Genomic DNA, 12,670 nt, shown 5'->3' with positions numbered 1-12,670 from the left:
ATGTACCTCGTGGTTTGCAGCTGGGACTTCTTGGCACCTCAGGTGTCTGCAGAAGTGTCTTGGGGCCTCAGGGTGAGGGGGAGGTGACAGAGAAGCTGACTCATGTCGAACTCTTCTCCCACTTTCATCTACTTTTTTGGGATGTCGCAAGCAATGCAGGAAGGCTAAAATTTTTGAAAAATTGCTGACTGATTCAGCACCTTAATCACATCAATGTGAAGACCAAGGCTCACAGAGGGGAAGGGGACTTCATGGAGCACAGCAGGAGCCAGGGTTACTGAGCCCTCAGCCAGGGGCTTCCTAGGGGCCGGGGACAGGAAATGACATGGATGGAGTACAAAGGGTCTTTGTATACACCAAGCAGCAGCTAATAAGACACTAAATACTCTCTTTACACCAGTACACAAGTATTTTCTTTCACCCCATCACATTACCTAAGCAGCCTTTGTCCATTTCTTTCCCATTCACCTTGGTATTTGGTGTCCTCAGGAGTCATCCTGTTAACAATCAACTCACTTATTCAGTACAACCTCTCCACCACCAGAAGGTGGGCCTGGGGACAGGGACAAGGTCCACCTCCCTGTGCAGTGCTTGGTTCAGTTACCAGAAATGATGAAGTCAAGTCCTCGCAACACCTCAAGCAGGACGTTTGTCATTTTTGGTCACCCAGTATCCTTCCCAGCAGAACCTCAGTTTCTTTGGGGGGAATTACCTTCCCCACCCTGTGTAGAGTCCTGGTGATTTGACAAGTCATGGAAGATCACTGCTGAACTCTCCCCTCCCAGAATGTAATTATAAAAATGGCAACTAGCACTTGCTGAGTGCTTTCTGAGTGTCAGGTCCTATTCTAATTGGTTTGCACATATCACTTCATTTCATGTTTGCAGTAAATCCAGTATGCAGAGGCAGCTCTCCCCACATTTACACAGGGCCAAAGCGAGCTCAAAGAGTAACTTGCTTGGACACAGCAGTCTGGGGAATGAACTGAGATAGGCTTGCTCCAGAGGCTTCTTGCTTTCTCACTTCCCTGTGTGTGTCTTTCCCTCAGGTCTTGCTTCTTACCTGCTTCATGGTACAGCCAAGGTTGGACACATGATCATGTGCAGAGCCTTTAACTCTTTGCGTCCCGGCATGCAAGCATGAAGGCTTTGGTGGAATGGTCCCTTCTATAGGCAGGGCCCTGACAGTCTGGTTCCTGCCTGATTCCAAACCTGGCCCTTTAGCCTTCACTTCAATTCTGTGATCCCCAGTAATCTCCCAATATATTCACTTTTAACCCAAGCACCAAAATCCTTAGCAGATTCAAGACCAAGAGGAGATCTATCAGTTAGCTGCTGTTGTGGAACAAAACAGTTCCTAAATTGAGTGGATTAAAACAAGCATTTATTTCTCGCAATCCTGTGGGTCTACTGGAGACTTCTGATCTGAACCAGCTCCTTGGGGCTCATTGGTCTAGAATGGCCTCCATCACCAGTCCAGCTGTTGACAGGCTGGTTGGTCTGGGCTTCGGCTGGTCTGGGGCTTCGGCTGGTCTGGCCGGGTTCTGTCTCCTCCAGTGGGCTAGCTCAGGCTCTTCACAGGGTGGTCTCAGAGTCTCAAAGAGAGTGAAGCCTCCGCTTGTGTTGCGTTTGCAATTGTCCTACTGGCCATACCAAGTCACATGGTGAACATGGACAGAGGGAGGGGCACCGTGTTTCCATTCTCAGCATCTGCTGCTGGAGAGGATTGTTAGCGGTGGTGATCACCATTGTCCAGAGGAGGAAACCAAGGCGCAGAGCAGCAAAGTGACGCTCAGCCGCCCTGGGAACTGGCAGAGCAAGGATTTCTCAGCCTCCTGGAATCTCTTGTTTAGATCCTCTGGTTAAAGCAGGGCCTGCTTCTTTCTCTCTGATGTGAAACAAACTGATACAATAATCCTTCTTGCAATAAAGAAAAGCTACAGTGAGACATTTGTTGTGCAAAATTAGTGAGTCCCATTTCCTGTATGGAGAGCTGACCTGGAATAATTGCCTTTATGCACAGAAAAATAAGAAAGGGACCTGAGATCGCTTTCCAGGGCCCAGAAAGGTCACTTTGCTTAAAAAATCAATTACCTATTCCCACTTCAGAGAAAACACTTCATACACGCATTTTACATTCTAAGTAGAACCCAGTGCTCCCGGCTGAAACCTACCTGAAAATTCTTTTCAGGGACTGAGTGGCCAGACAGAGGTCCCCAGTTACCTTGGCTATTGGTGTTTCAGGTGGTGGAACGCAGTGGTCCCCTCAACAATGAACTACTTTTTCTATCCAGATGAAAACCCCAAAGTGTAAAATAAGCCTTGGATTTGGTTCCCCTCCGTCTGCCTGGTCGGCTGCCCCTTCCCTCTCCCCTCTGCACACACTTACTGGTCCTCTGGGTCTGCATGAGCTCTGCTGTCAGACAGATGCAAGTCTGATCCCTGTTCTGCCTCTAATTGTTTGAAATTGGCTAACGACGCTTGCTCCTTGGAAGGAAAGTTATGACCAACCTAGATAGCGTATTCAAAAGCAGAGACATTAGTTTGCCAACAAAGGTTCGTCTAGTCAAGGCTATGGTTTTTCCAGTGGTCATGTATGGATGTGAGAGTTGGACTATGAAGAAGGCTGAGCGCCAAAGAATTGATGCTTTTGAACTGTGGTGTTGGAGAAGACTCTTGAGAGTCCCTTGGACTGCAAGGAGATCCAACCAATCCATTCTGAAGGAGATCAGCCCTGGGATTTCTTTGGAGGGAATGATGCTAAAGCTGAAACTCCAGTACTTTGGCCACCTCATGCGAAGAGTTGACTCATTGGAAAAGACTCTGATGCTGGGAGGGTTTGGGGGCCGGAGGAGAAGGGGACGACAGAGGATGAGATGGCTGGATGGCATCACTGACTCGATGGACGTGAGTCTGAGTGAACTCCGGGAGTTGGTGATGGACAGGGAGGCCTGGCGTGCTGCGATTCATGGGGTCGAGAAGAGTCGGACAGGACTGAGCGACTGAACTGAACTGAATGACTTAACAGCTCTTGACCATGGTTTTCTCGTCTGTAAAATGGGCACTGCCACTGCTGCTGCTAAGTCACTTCAGTCGTATCCGACTCTGTGCGACCCCATAGACGGCAGCCCAAGAAGCTCCCCTGTCCCTGGGATTCTCCAGGCAAGAACACTGGAGTGGGTTGCCATTTCCTTCTCCAATGCATGAAAGTGAAAAGTGAAAGTGAAGTCACTCAGTCGTGTCTGACTCTTAGCAACCCCATGGAGTGCAGTCTACCAGGCTCCTCTGTCCATGGGATTCTCCAGGCAAGAGTACTGGAGTGGGGTGCCATTGCCTTCTCTGAAATGGGCACAATAAGAGCAAATCTCAGAGTCAGGGACTACAGCGTCTTAAGGGGTCTTCCAGGTGGCAGTGCCCTGTACGGAGGCACAGAGGAGGGATCAACATCAGTTAAGCACTCTCTGTGGCCTCAGCCTCCCTGACTGTTGTTGAGGCTAGGTTTAGGCTCTGGAGCAGAACTGCTTGGGTTCAAATCCCTCACCAGCTGGCAGATTTTAGGCAAGTCATTTCGATCTTTGCTTTGATTTTCTTATCTGTACAGTAGCGGTGCCTGCTTTAAAGAGCAGACATGTGGGGGAGCAAGTCAACTAATACCTGGCAAGTGCTGAGGCAGAGACTGGCTCCTCGCCCTGGGGGTGGGAAGAGGATGGGTGAGAGAGGGCGTTGGCTCCACTGCAGCACCAGCCTCCCACCTACCCAGACAGCCCATTCAGGGCCTTGGCGCTTGCTGCTCCCCTCCCCAGCCACCCACCTGGCTCACCCCTCACTCCAGCCAGGCCTCTCCTCAATGATCACCTCTGCACGGAACCTGTCCTGCTGCCCTGACCCCTCCACCTCATTGTTCTGATTGCTTTCCTTCCCAGCACTCATGTTCCTTTATATCTGTCTCCCTGAGCTGGGCTCTAAGAGCCAAGAAGGCAGATGACAGTGGGATGCACAGATGACTCTGGTCCCCAGCAGCTGGCCTGGGCCTGGTTTGGAGTAGCCCCTCCATGATCATGACCCTCACTCACTGACTCTGAGAGGGAGCCCGGCCCTTGACATGTGTGCGTGGTGCTACGAGGCCAGTCACCATTACCATTGCCTAGTAGCAGAAGAGGATGACAAGGCTGGCAGAGCCCCCGCCTAGCCTGGGTCACACTGTGGGCAATAGAGGCTTGGGCCTGGGCTGTGCCTCACCCAGCAGCTCAGGCTGTGAGCCCTAGTGCAGGAAAAGTCAGTGGGCAGACAGGCAGAGTCTCAAATGAGGCCTTCAGCCCAGGAGTATGTGGGCAGGGGTTATAGGTGGTGACCTCTTGGTGTCCCCACTGCCCAGGTTGGGCGAGGCCCTGGACATACCAGTGCCCCAGATCCTCCCAGGCCCTGGGTGTCTGTGCAGCCTCCCTTCAGGGCCAGTGGGCACGGTGAATGGGCGGTGGGGCCTGTCGAGGCGATTAGGGAGCACAAAGCTGAAGGGTTGGCAGCTCTGGATGTGGCTGGGGAAGCTTCTCCGGGCAAATGCATAACAAAGGCCCTGCCTGCCCCTCTCGCCCTGCCTGATGCCAGATTATGTAATGTGTTGATGCCGCAGGTGGCACCCACCCAACCCTCTGAGAACTCTGCCTACGCCCAGGAGATGGGTCTCAGGAGAGTACCCACCTGGCCCAACAGGCATGCATACATTTGCACACACACACCACTGTCCAAAGGGAAGCAGGGACTGGCTTTGGCATCAATGACTCCAGAAGTCTTTATTGAGCACCTGCTCTGTTGCAGGCACCCTTCTAAGTGCTGAGAATACAGCAGTGATGGGACAGACAAACTGACTGCCCTGGGGACATGGCATTCTGGTGGGAGAGATGGGCAAAAAACAGGACAGATAGATGGCAGGTGAGGTGGTGAGAAGTGCGCAGGAGAAAGACAAGACAAAGCCAGATGGGAGGGGAGCGGAGGGAGGACCCTGGGAGCTGGCCCAGAGTGGAGTGGGGAGACATTTCCAGAGAGAAACAGTGCAAAGCCCTGAGGGAGCATGGCCCTGCTGTGTGTTCTCAAAACCGCCCAGAGGCTGGTGGGGCTGGAGCAGAGTGAGTGAGGCCAGGAGGAGAAGAGACTGGCAGGGTGGGGACGGTGGTAGACTCAGGGCCTGTGTGCCACGGTAGGATCTCAGCTGGCATGCAGGGTTTCTGAGGGCGAGCCAGGCTGTAGGCACACGATTTCCCAACTACAAGAAGAACTGGTGGCCTGGCACCTCTTGAGGCCGTGGCCGGGGCAGGAGACGATGTCCTCAGCCACTGGGCTGCTTCTCCACACCTGCCCCCTTCCTGAGACTCACCCATGCTTTATTCTGAGCTCCACCGGGGGTGGGGGGCTCCAGGAGAACAGGGGCAGCAAGAGGAGCCGAGCAGGAAGTGACAAGTACCCTGCCACCAGGGGCCCAGGCTGGACAGGCCAGGTGGGACTGTGGCTGAGAAGAGAAAGAAGTGCCAGGGACCCCTGGTGCTCAGAGATCTGAGCCCTAAGCTGACTCGCCCAGCTGGAAGGACCCCTCTGGGCCAGCTACCCGTACACTACCTGTTCTCCTTCAACTTTTAACTCTAGCTTCAACTTTACACTGACAGAAAAGTTAAGAAACATGCTACAAACACCCATATACCCTTCAGCTAAACTCACCAGTTGTTAGAATTTGCTGCAATGCACACACTCTCTCCCCTCCTCCCCTCTTTGCTTCCCTTCCTTCTTCCTTCTCTCCTTGAAGGGGGCTGAGGACAGCTAGGATGGAGGTATATAGATGGAGCTATCATACCATTTCACCTCTAAATACTGCAGCGTGTACCCAGGTATGGCCCAGAAACGAGGGCATTCTTCTGTACAACCAAAACACCAAACACCAAAATAACCAAAATGTTTCATGTTCTTACAATACATTGTCATCATCCATTGTTACAATAAAATCAGCATGTATAATAACTTCATAGAGCCCAATTCTGAATTCCCCAAATGTCTTGATAATATCCTTTATAGCTGTTTTATTTGGACTTTTTTCAACCCTAGATTCCATCAAGATTAGGAACATCACTTGCTTGTTTAGCTCCTTTAGCGCCTGACCTAGAATGGATCCTGTCCACTTCAACTCCCACACTGCCTATTTTTTCTTTCATGACGTTGATAGTTTTAAAGAGACAGCCCAGTTGTCACGTTGAATGTCTCTTCATTTGAGCGCATCTGATTGTTTCCTCGTGATTAGATTCGGGCGGAACATTTTGGGCAGTAACACTACAGAGGTGAGGTCGTGTCCTCTCCAGCATGTTATGTAAGGATGGAGCCACGCCAGTTGTCCTGTCATCAGTGATGTTAAATGTAGATCTCTGCACTCTCAAGTTAATTTTCCACTTTGTAAACAATTAATATGGGTAATGGATGATGATATTTGATACTGCGAATATCCTGTGCAAATTTTCCCCAAATTTTCCCCCAGTGATTTCAGCAGCTATCGATCTCATGCCTGAATCAATTATTGCATTGGTGGCTGCAACATGGGAATTTTCCTATATTGGAGTATAATTGCTTTACAGTGTTAGTTTCTGCTATACAACTAAGTGAATCAGCTGTATATACACGTATCCCCTCTCTAGGACTTCCCTCCCACCCTGATCATCCTATCCATGTAAGTCAACACAAAGCTCCGAGCTGAGCTATTACTCTTTGTACGTTTTTCTGTAAAGAAAAGTTTTCCTCTCCTTCTTCTCCTCTCCCTCTTTTCAAACGACATTTTGTAGTATTACCACGCATTTATGGATTCTTTTATTATTACTACTGTTCAATGTATTAAAAATCCATTACCATCATTGTTCTTTTTGATGTTCAAATTGTTCCAAGTCTGACCTGTGGGAGTCCTTTCAAGCTGACTCTTATATCCCCCAACTTCTTTAAATAGCAATTTTATTGAGGCATAGTTGACACAGAGTAAATTGCACATATTCAAAATGTGCAATTTAATAATTGCTGATGTATGTACATAGCCATGAAGCCATGTTTATAGTCAAGATAGAGAGCACATATACCACTCCCAAAGCCACCTGCTGCAGCCCCATTTTCATTTCATAGCCGTCCCTCCAGCCCTCCACCATCCCCAGGCAACCACTGATCCTGCTTTCAATTACTATTGCTGAGTTTGCATTATCTAGAGCTTTATAGATCCTGTGGATCATAGAAAAAGCAAGACAGTCCCAGAAAAACATCTAATTCTGCCTTATTGATTACGCCAAAGCCTTTGACTGTGTGGATCACAACAAACTGTGGAAAATTCTGAAAGAGATGGGAATACCAGACCACCTTACTTGCCTCCTGGGAAATCTGTATGTAGGTCAAGAAGCAACAGTTAGAATTGGACAAGGAACAACAGACTGGTTCCAAATTGGGAAAGGAGTAAGTCAAGGCTGTATATGGTCACCATGTGTATTTAACTTATATGCAGAGTACATCATGTGAAATGAAGGGTTGGATGAACCACAACCTGGAGTCAAGATTGCCAGGAGAAATATCAATAACCTCAGATAAGCAGATGACACCACCCTTACGGCAGAAAGCGAAGAAGAACTAAAGAGCCTCTTGATGAAGGTGAAAGGGGAGATGAAAAATCTGGTTTAAAACTAAACATTCAAAAAATGAAGATCATGGCATCCGATCCCATTACTTCATGGCAAATAGATGGGGAAAGAGTGGAAACAGTGACAGACTTTATTTTAGGGGGCTCCAAAATCACTGTAGATGATGACTGCAGCCAGGAAATTAAAAGACTCTTGCTCCTTGGAGAAAAGTGTTGACAAACCTAGACAGCATATTAAAAAGCAGAGACATTACTTTGCCAACAAAGGTCCATCTAGTCAAAGCTTTGGTTTCTCCAGTAGTCATGTGTGAATGTGAGACTTGGACCATAAAGAAAGCTGAGGGCTGAAGAACTGATGCTTTTGAACTGTGGTGTTGAGAAGACTCTTGAGAGTTCCTTGGACTGCAAGGAGATCAAACCCATGCCCTAAAGGGATGGATTGAATATTCATTGGAAGGACTGATGCTGAAGATGAAACTCCAATGCTTTGGCCACCTGATGCGAAGAACCGACTCATTGGAAAAGACCCTGATTCTGGGAAAGATTGAAGGCAGGAGGAGAAGGGGACAACAGAGGGTGAGATGGTTGGATGGTATCACTGACTTGATGGACATGAGTTTGAGCAAGCTCCAGAAGAAGGTGAAGGACAGGGAAGACTGGCAGGCTGCAGTCCGTGGCGTTGCAAAGAGTCACACATGACTGAGGGACTGAACTGAACTGAGAGCTTTATGTATGAGAAATAAAATACTGCCTGCCATATCAGAAAACAAAGGATGTTGCAGCCATTGAGCCATTGCATTACAGCTGCCCAAGCGGTGAGCCCTGAGGGAACTCAGAATGGAGACACACAGGGGCTGCCCACTGCCAAGCCCATCTGGCAGTCAGCCACAGAAGCCACCCCTAGCGGTGCACCCAGAGGAAACTCAGGATGACAGCCCCAGACAGCTGAAGTGAAAGTGAAAGTCGCTCAGTCATGTCTGACTCTCTGCGACCCCATGGACTATACAGTCCATGGAATTCTCCGGGCCAGAATACTGGAGTGAGTAGCCTTTCCCTTCTCCAGGGGATCTTCCCAACCCAGGGATCGGACCCAGGTCTCCCACTTTGCAGGCAGATTCTTTACCAGCTAAGCCACAAGGGATACTGGAGTGGGTAGCCTAACCCTTCTCCGGGGGATCTTTCTGACCCAGGAATTGAACCAGGGTCTCCTGCATTGCAGGCAGATTCTTTACCAATTGAGCTATCAGGAAACAGCTGAGGTGTACATCAAAGGAGTGATTTCATCGAGCCCAGGCTCTTACATCTACTCATACATAAAAAAGCACTACATCCCTTAACTTGAGATGTCTGTTTTTCTCTTATTAAACAGTAATTCTTTGATGTTCCTACTACCTGGTCTTTTGCTGAAAAAACTTCTGTATCTCCTGACTCCCCACCTAGCCTTTCTGGAACAGTTTTCTCAGCGTTATCTGAGATGCTGGGTCCTGGGCTTAAGTCTTCAGAAAGTCTGCCGAGTAAAACAACTCTCAACTTTTCAGTTCAGTTCAGTCACTCAGTCATGTCCAACTCTTTGCGACCCCATGAACTGCAGCATGCCAGGCCTCCCTGTCCATCAGCAACTCCCAGAGTTCACTCAAACTCACATCCATCGCTTCGGTGATGACATCCAGCCATCTCATCCTCTGTCGTCCCCTTCTCCTCCTGCCCCCAATCCCTCCCAGCATCAGAGTCTTTTCCAATGAGTCAACTCTTCGAATGAGGTGGCCAAAGTTCTGGAGTTTCAGCTTCAGCATCAGTCCTTCCAAGGAACACCCAGGACTGATCTCCTTTAGAATGGACTGGTTGGATCTCCTTGCAGTCCATGGGACTCTCAAGAGTCTTCTCCAACACCACAGTTCAAAAACATCAATTCTTCAGCATTCAGCTTTCTTCACAGTCCAACTCTCACATCCATACACGACCACTGGAAAAACCATAGCCTTGACTAGATGAGCCTTTGTTGGCAAAGTAATGTCTCTGCTTTTGAATATGCTATCTAGGTTGGTCATAACTTTCCTTCCAAGGAGTAAGTGTCTTTTAATTTCATGGCTGCAATCACCATCTTTTAGGTTGTGTATTTTTTCTATCCACAATGTATACAAAATCACTCTTTTGTATGACTTTAAAAAAAATGTCTGGTTGTTTTTATGTCTAGTTCCTTTTACTCAGCATGGTACTATGAGATTCATTCATGTTATTGTGTGTATTGCATTCATTCGTTTTTGTTGGTGAGTAGTACCCCATTGCTGGAGAAGGCAATGGCACCCCACTCTAGTACTCTCGACTGGAAAATCCCATGGATGGAGGATCCTGGAAGGCTGTAGTCCATGGGGTCGCTGAGGGTCGGGCACAACTGAGTGACTTGACTTTTACTTTTCACTTTCATACATTGGAGAAGGAAATGGCAACCCACTCCAGTGTTCTTGCCTGGAGAATCCCAGGGACGGGGGAGTCTGGTGGGCTGCCGTCTATGGGGTCACACAGAGTCGGACACGACTGAAGCGACTTAGCAGCAGCAGCAGTACCCCATTGCATGGATATATCAAAATTTGCTTATGTGTAAGTTGATAATGTTGATGGGGATTTGGGTTGTTTCCAATATGTGGCTATTACAAATAAAACGTTTATGAACATTCATGTAAGTCTTCATATAGATGTGTATTTCTTCTTCTCTTGGGTGAATATCCAGGAGTGGAATAGCTTGATCATATAGGAGGTTTATGTTTAATTCTTAAGAAACTATCAAAAGTGTTTCCAAGGAGGTGATACCATTTTCCATTCCTTTCAGCAGTGTATACGACTTCCAGTTCCCCCACATACCCACCGAGATTGCTATGGTCAGTCTTTAATTTTAGCCACTGTGTTAGATGTGTAGTGATTATCTCATTGGAATTGTATTAATGACAAGTGATTTGTCAGGATGCTATTTGTCATTTATTTTCTCTTTCATGTGCTATTTGTCATTTATTTTCTCTTGTTAAATGTCTTTTCAAATCTCTGGCCAATTTTTTATTAGACTGTTTGCTTTCTTATTGTTCAGTTTTGAGAGTTCTTGAAATAGTCCAGATACCAGTCCTTTATTAAATATATGCTTTGTAAAAATTTTTTCCCCAGTCTGTTTTGTCTTCTTTCTCTTGTGTCTTAAAATGCAGAAGTTTTATCTTTTGATGTAGTTCAATTCATCCATTTGTTCTTTTATGAATTGCGCTTTTGGAGGCATTTTTTTTTAATTGGAGGATAATTGCTTTACAATATTGTGTTGGCTTCTGCCGTACAATAACCCAAATCAGCCATAAATATACTTATACCCCCTCCGTCTTGAGCCTTCCTCCGACCCCTCCATTCCGCCCCTCTAGGTCATCACAGAACACAGGCTGAGCTCCCTGTGTTATACAGCAACTTTCCACTAGCTTTCTATTTTACACATGGTAGTGTATAGGTTTCAATGCTACTTTCTCAATTCATCTCACTCTCTACTCTCCCCTCTGGGTCCATACGTCCATGGACTTGTAGCAGTCAGCCACAGCAGCCACCCCCAGCCTCTATCCCTGTCCTGCAAATCCGTTCATCAGTACCATTTTTCTAGATTCCGTATATAGTTGGTGGCATGTCTTTTAAGAGGTACTTCCCTAGCCTACTGTAGATCACAAAGACATTCCTGTCTTCTTCCAGAGGTTTTATCATTTCACGTTTCACCTTTAAGGTTATGATTCATTTTGAGTTAAATTTTGTACATAGTGTGAGGCATACATTGAAGTTTTTTTGTTTGTTTGTTTTTGATGTGTATCCAGTTCTTCCAGCACCATTTGTTTAAAAGGCTATCCTTTCTCCATGGCACTGGCTTCATAACTTTGTCAGAAATCAGTTGTTCAAATATGTGCGGGTCTGTGTTTGGACTCTATTCTGTTATACTTATCTACATGTCTATATTTTTGCCAGTACCATACTGTTCTGATTACTGTAGCTTCATAATAATTCTTGAAATCAGATAGTGTTAGTCTTCTAACTTCGTTCTTTGTCCAATCTTTTTTGACCATTTTATGTCTTTCCATATGAATTTCCATATGAATTTTAAAATCAGTTTGTCAGTTTCTATAGAAAATTCTGCTGGGATTTTTATTGGAATTGCCTTGAATCTATAAATGAATTTAGGGCAAATTGCCATCTTAATATTGAGTGCTCTGACCCATGTACCAACCAATACAGTTGAGTCTCTTTATTCCCAGTAGTTATTGTCTATACAATCTCCATGAACACTAAATTGGTGAATCTGAGCCACTGCTCCCACGGGAAATACAGGGTTAGGTCCTGTGAGCGTCTAATCACATTTTTGTCAACTGATCAATAAGTAAACTTGCTGTATGTGTGTTTCTGTTAAAAGATGTCTTTTGTCATATCTTCTGGTGATTTATTAACAATGAATTCACAGTCAACAACATTATAACTCAGGCCTGAGTGAAGTTTATCTGACATAACAAGTTTTTGCAAAAAGGCACCTCCCAGACTTCTTGTACAGAAAAGCACCGGACAGCCTTTCCCCACTATTCTTGGGGGATCATTTTAAAATTACCAACAAATAGTACAAATGTGGAAACATAGCATCAAATAGGTTGTGAAAAGGACACTTGCTGAGGGTCTGAAACAAGAGGCAGAGCGTCACCTTGTTGACCTCAGCTGGGAACATGTGCGTCAGGCGGTCCTGGGAAGCCTGCAAATCTGCAGCAGCACCGGCATCACTGACTTGGGGTCACAAATGAACTTAAAGAGCGTGTGAATCTGCAAATGTAGAATCTACAAATACAGAAAAGCGACCTATATCTCTCCATGTGTAGATTTTCTTTAATTTCTTTCGGCAATGTTTTCTAGTGTTCACCGTACAAGTCTTTCACGTGTTTTATCCCTAAGTCATTCATATTTTTTGATGATACTGTAGATGGCATACTTTTCTATTTCAATTTTCAATTATTCATTGCTAGTATACAGAAAT

Source organism: Bos indicus x Bos taurus, chromosome 13, assembly GCF_003369695.1.
Source record: "Bos indicus x Bos taurus breed Angus x Brahman F1 hybrid chromosome 13, Bos_hybrid_MaternalHap_v2.0, whole genome shotgun sequence".
NCBI classification, from domain to species: domain Eukaryota; kingdom Metazoa; phylum Chordata; class Mammalia; order Artiodactyla; family Bovidae; genus Bos; species Bos indicus x Bos taurus.
This window is presented reverse-complemented; position numbering follows the sequence as displayed.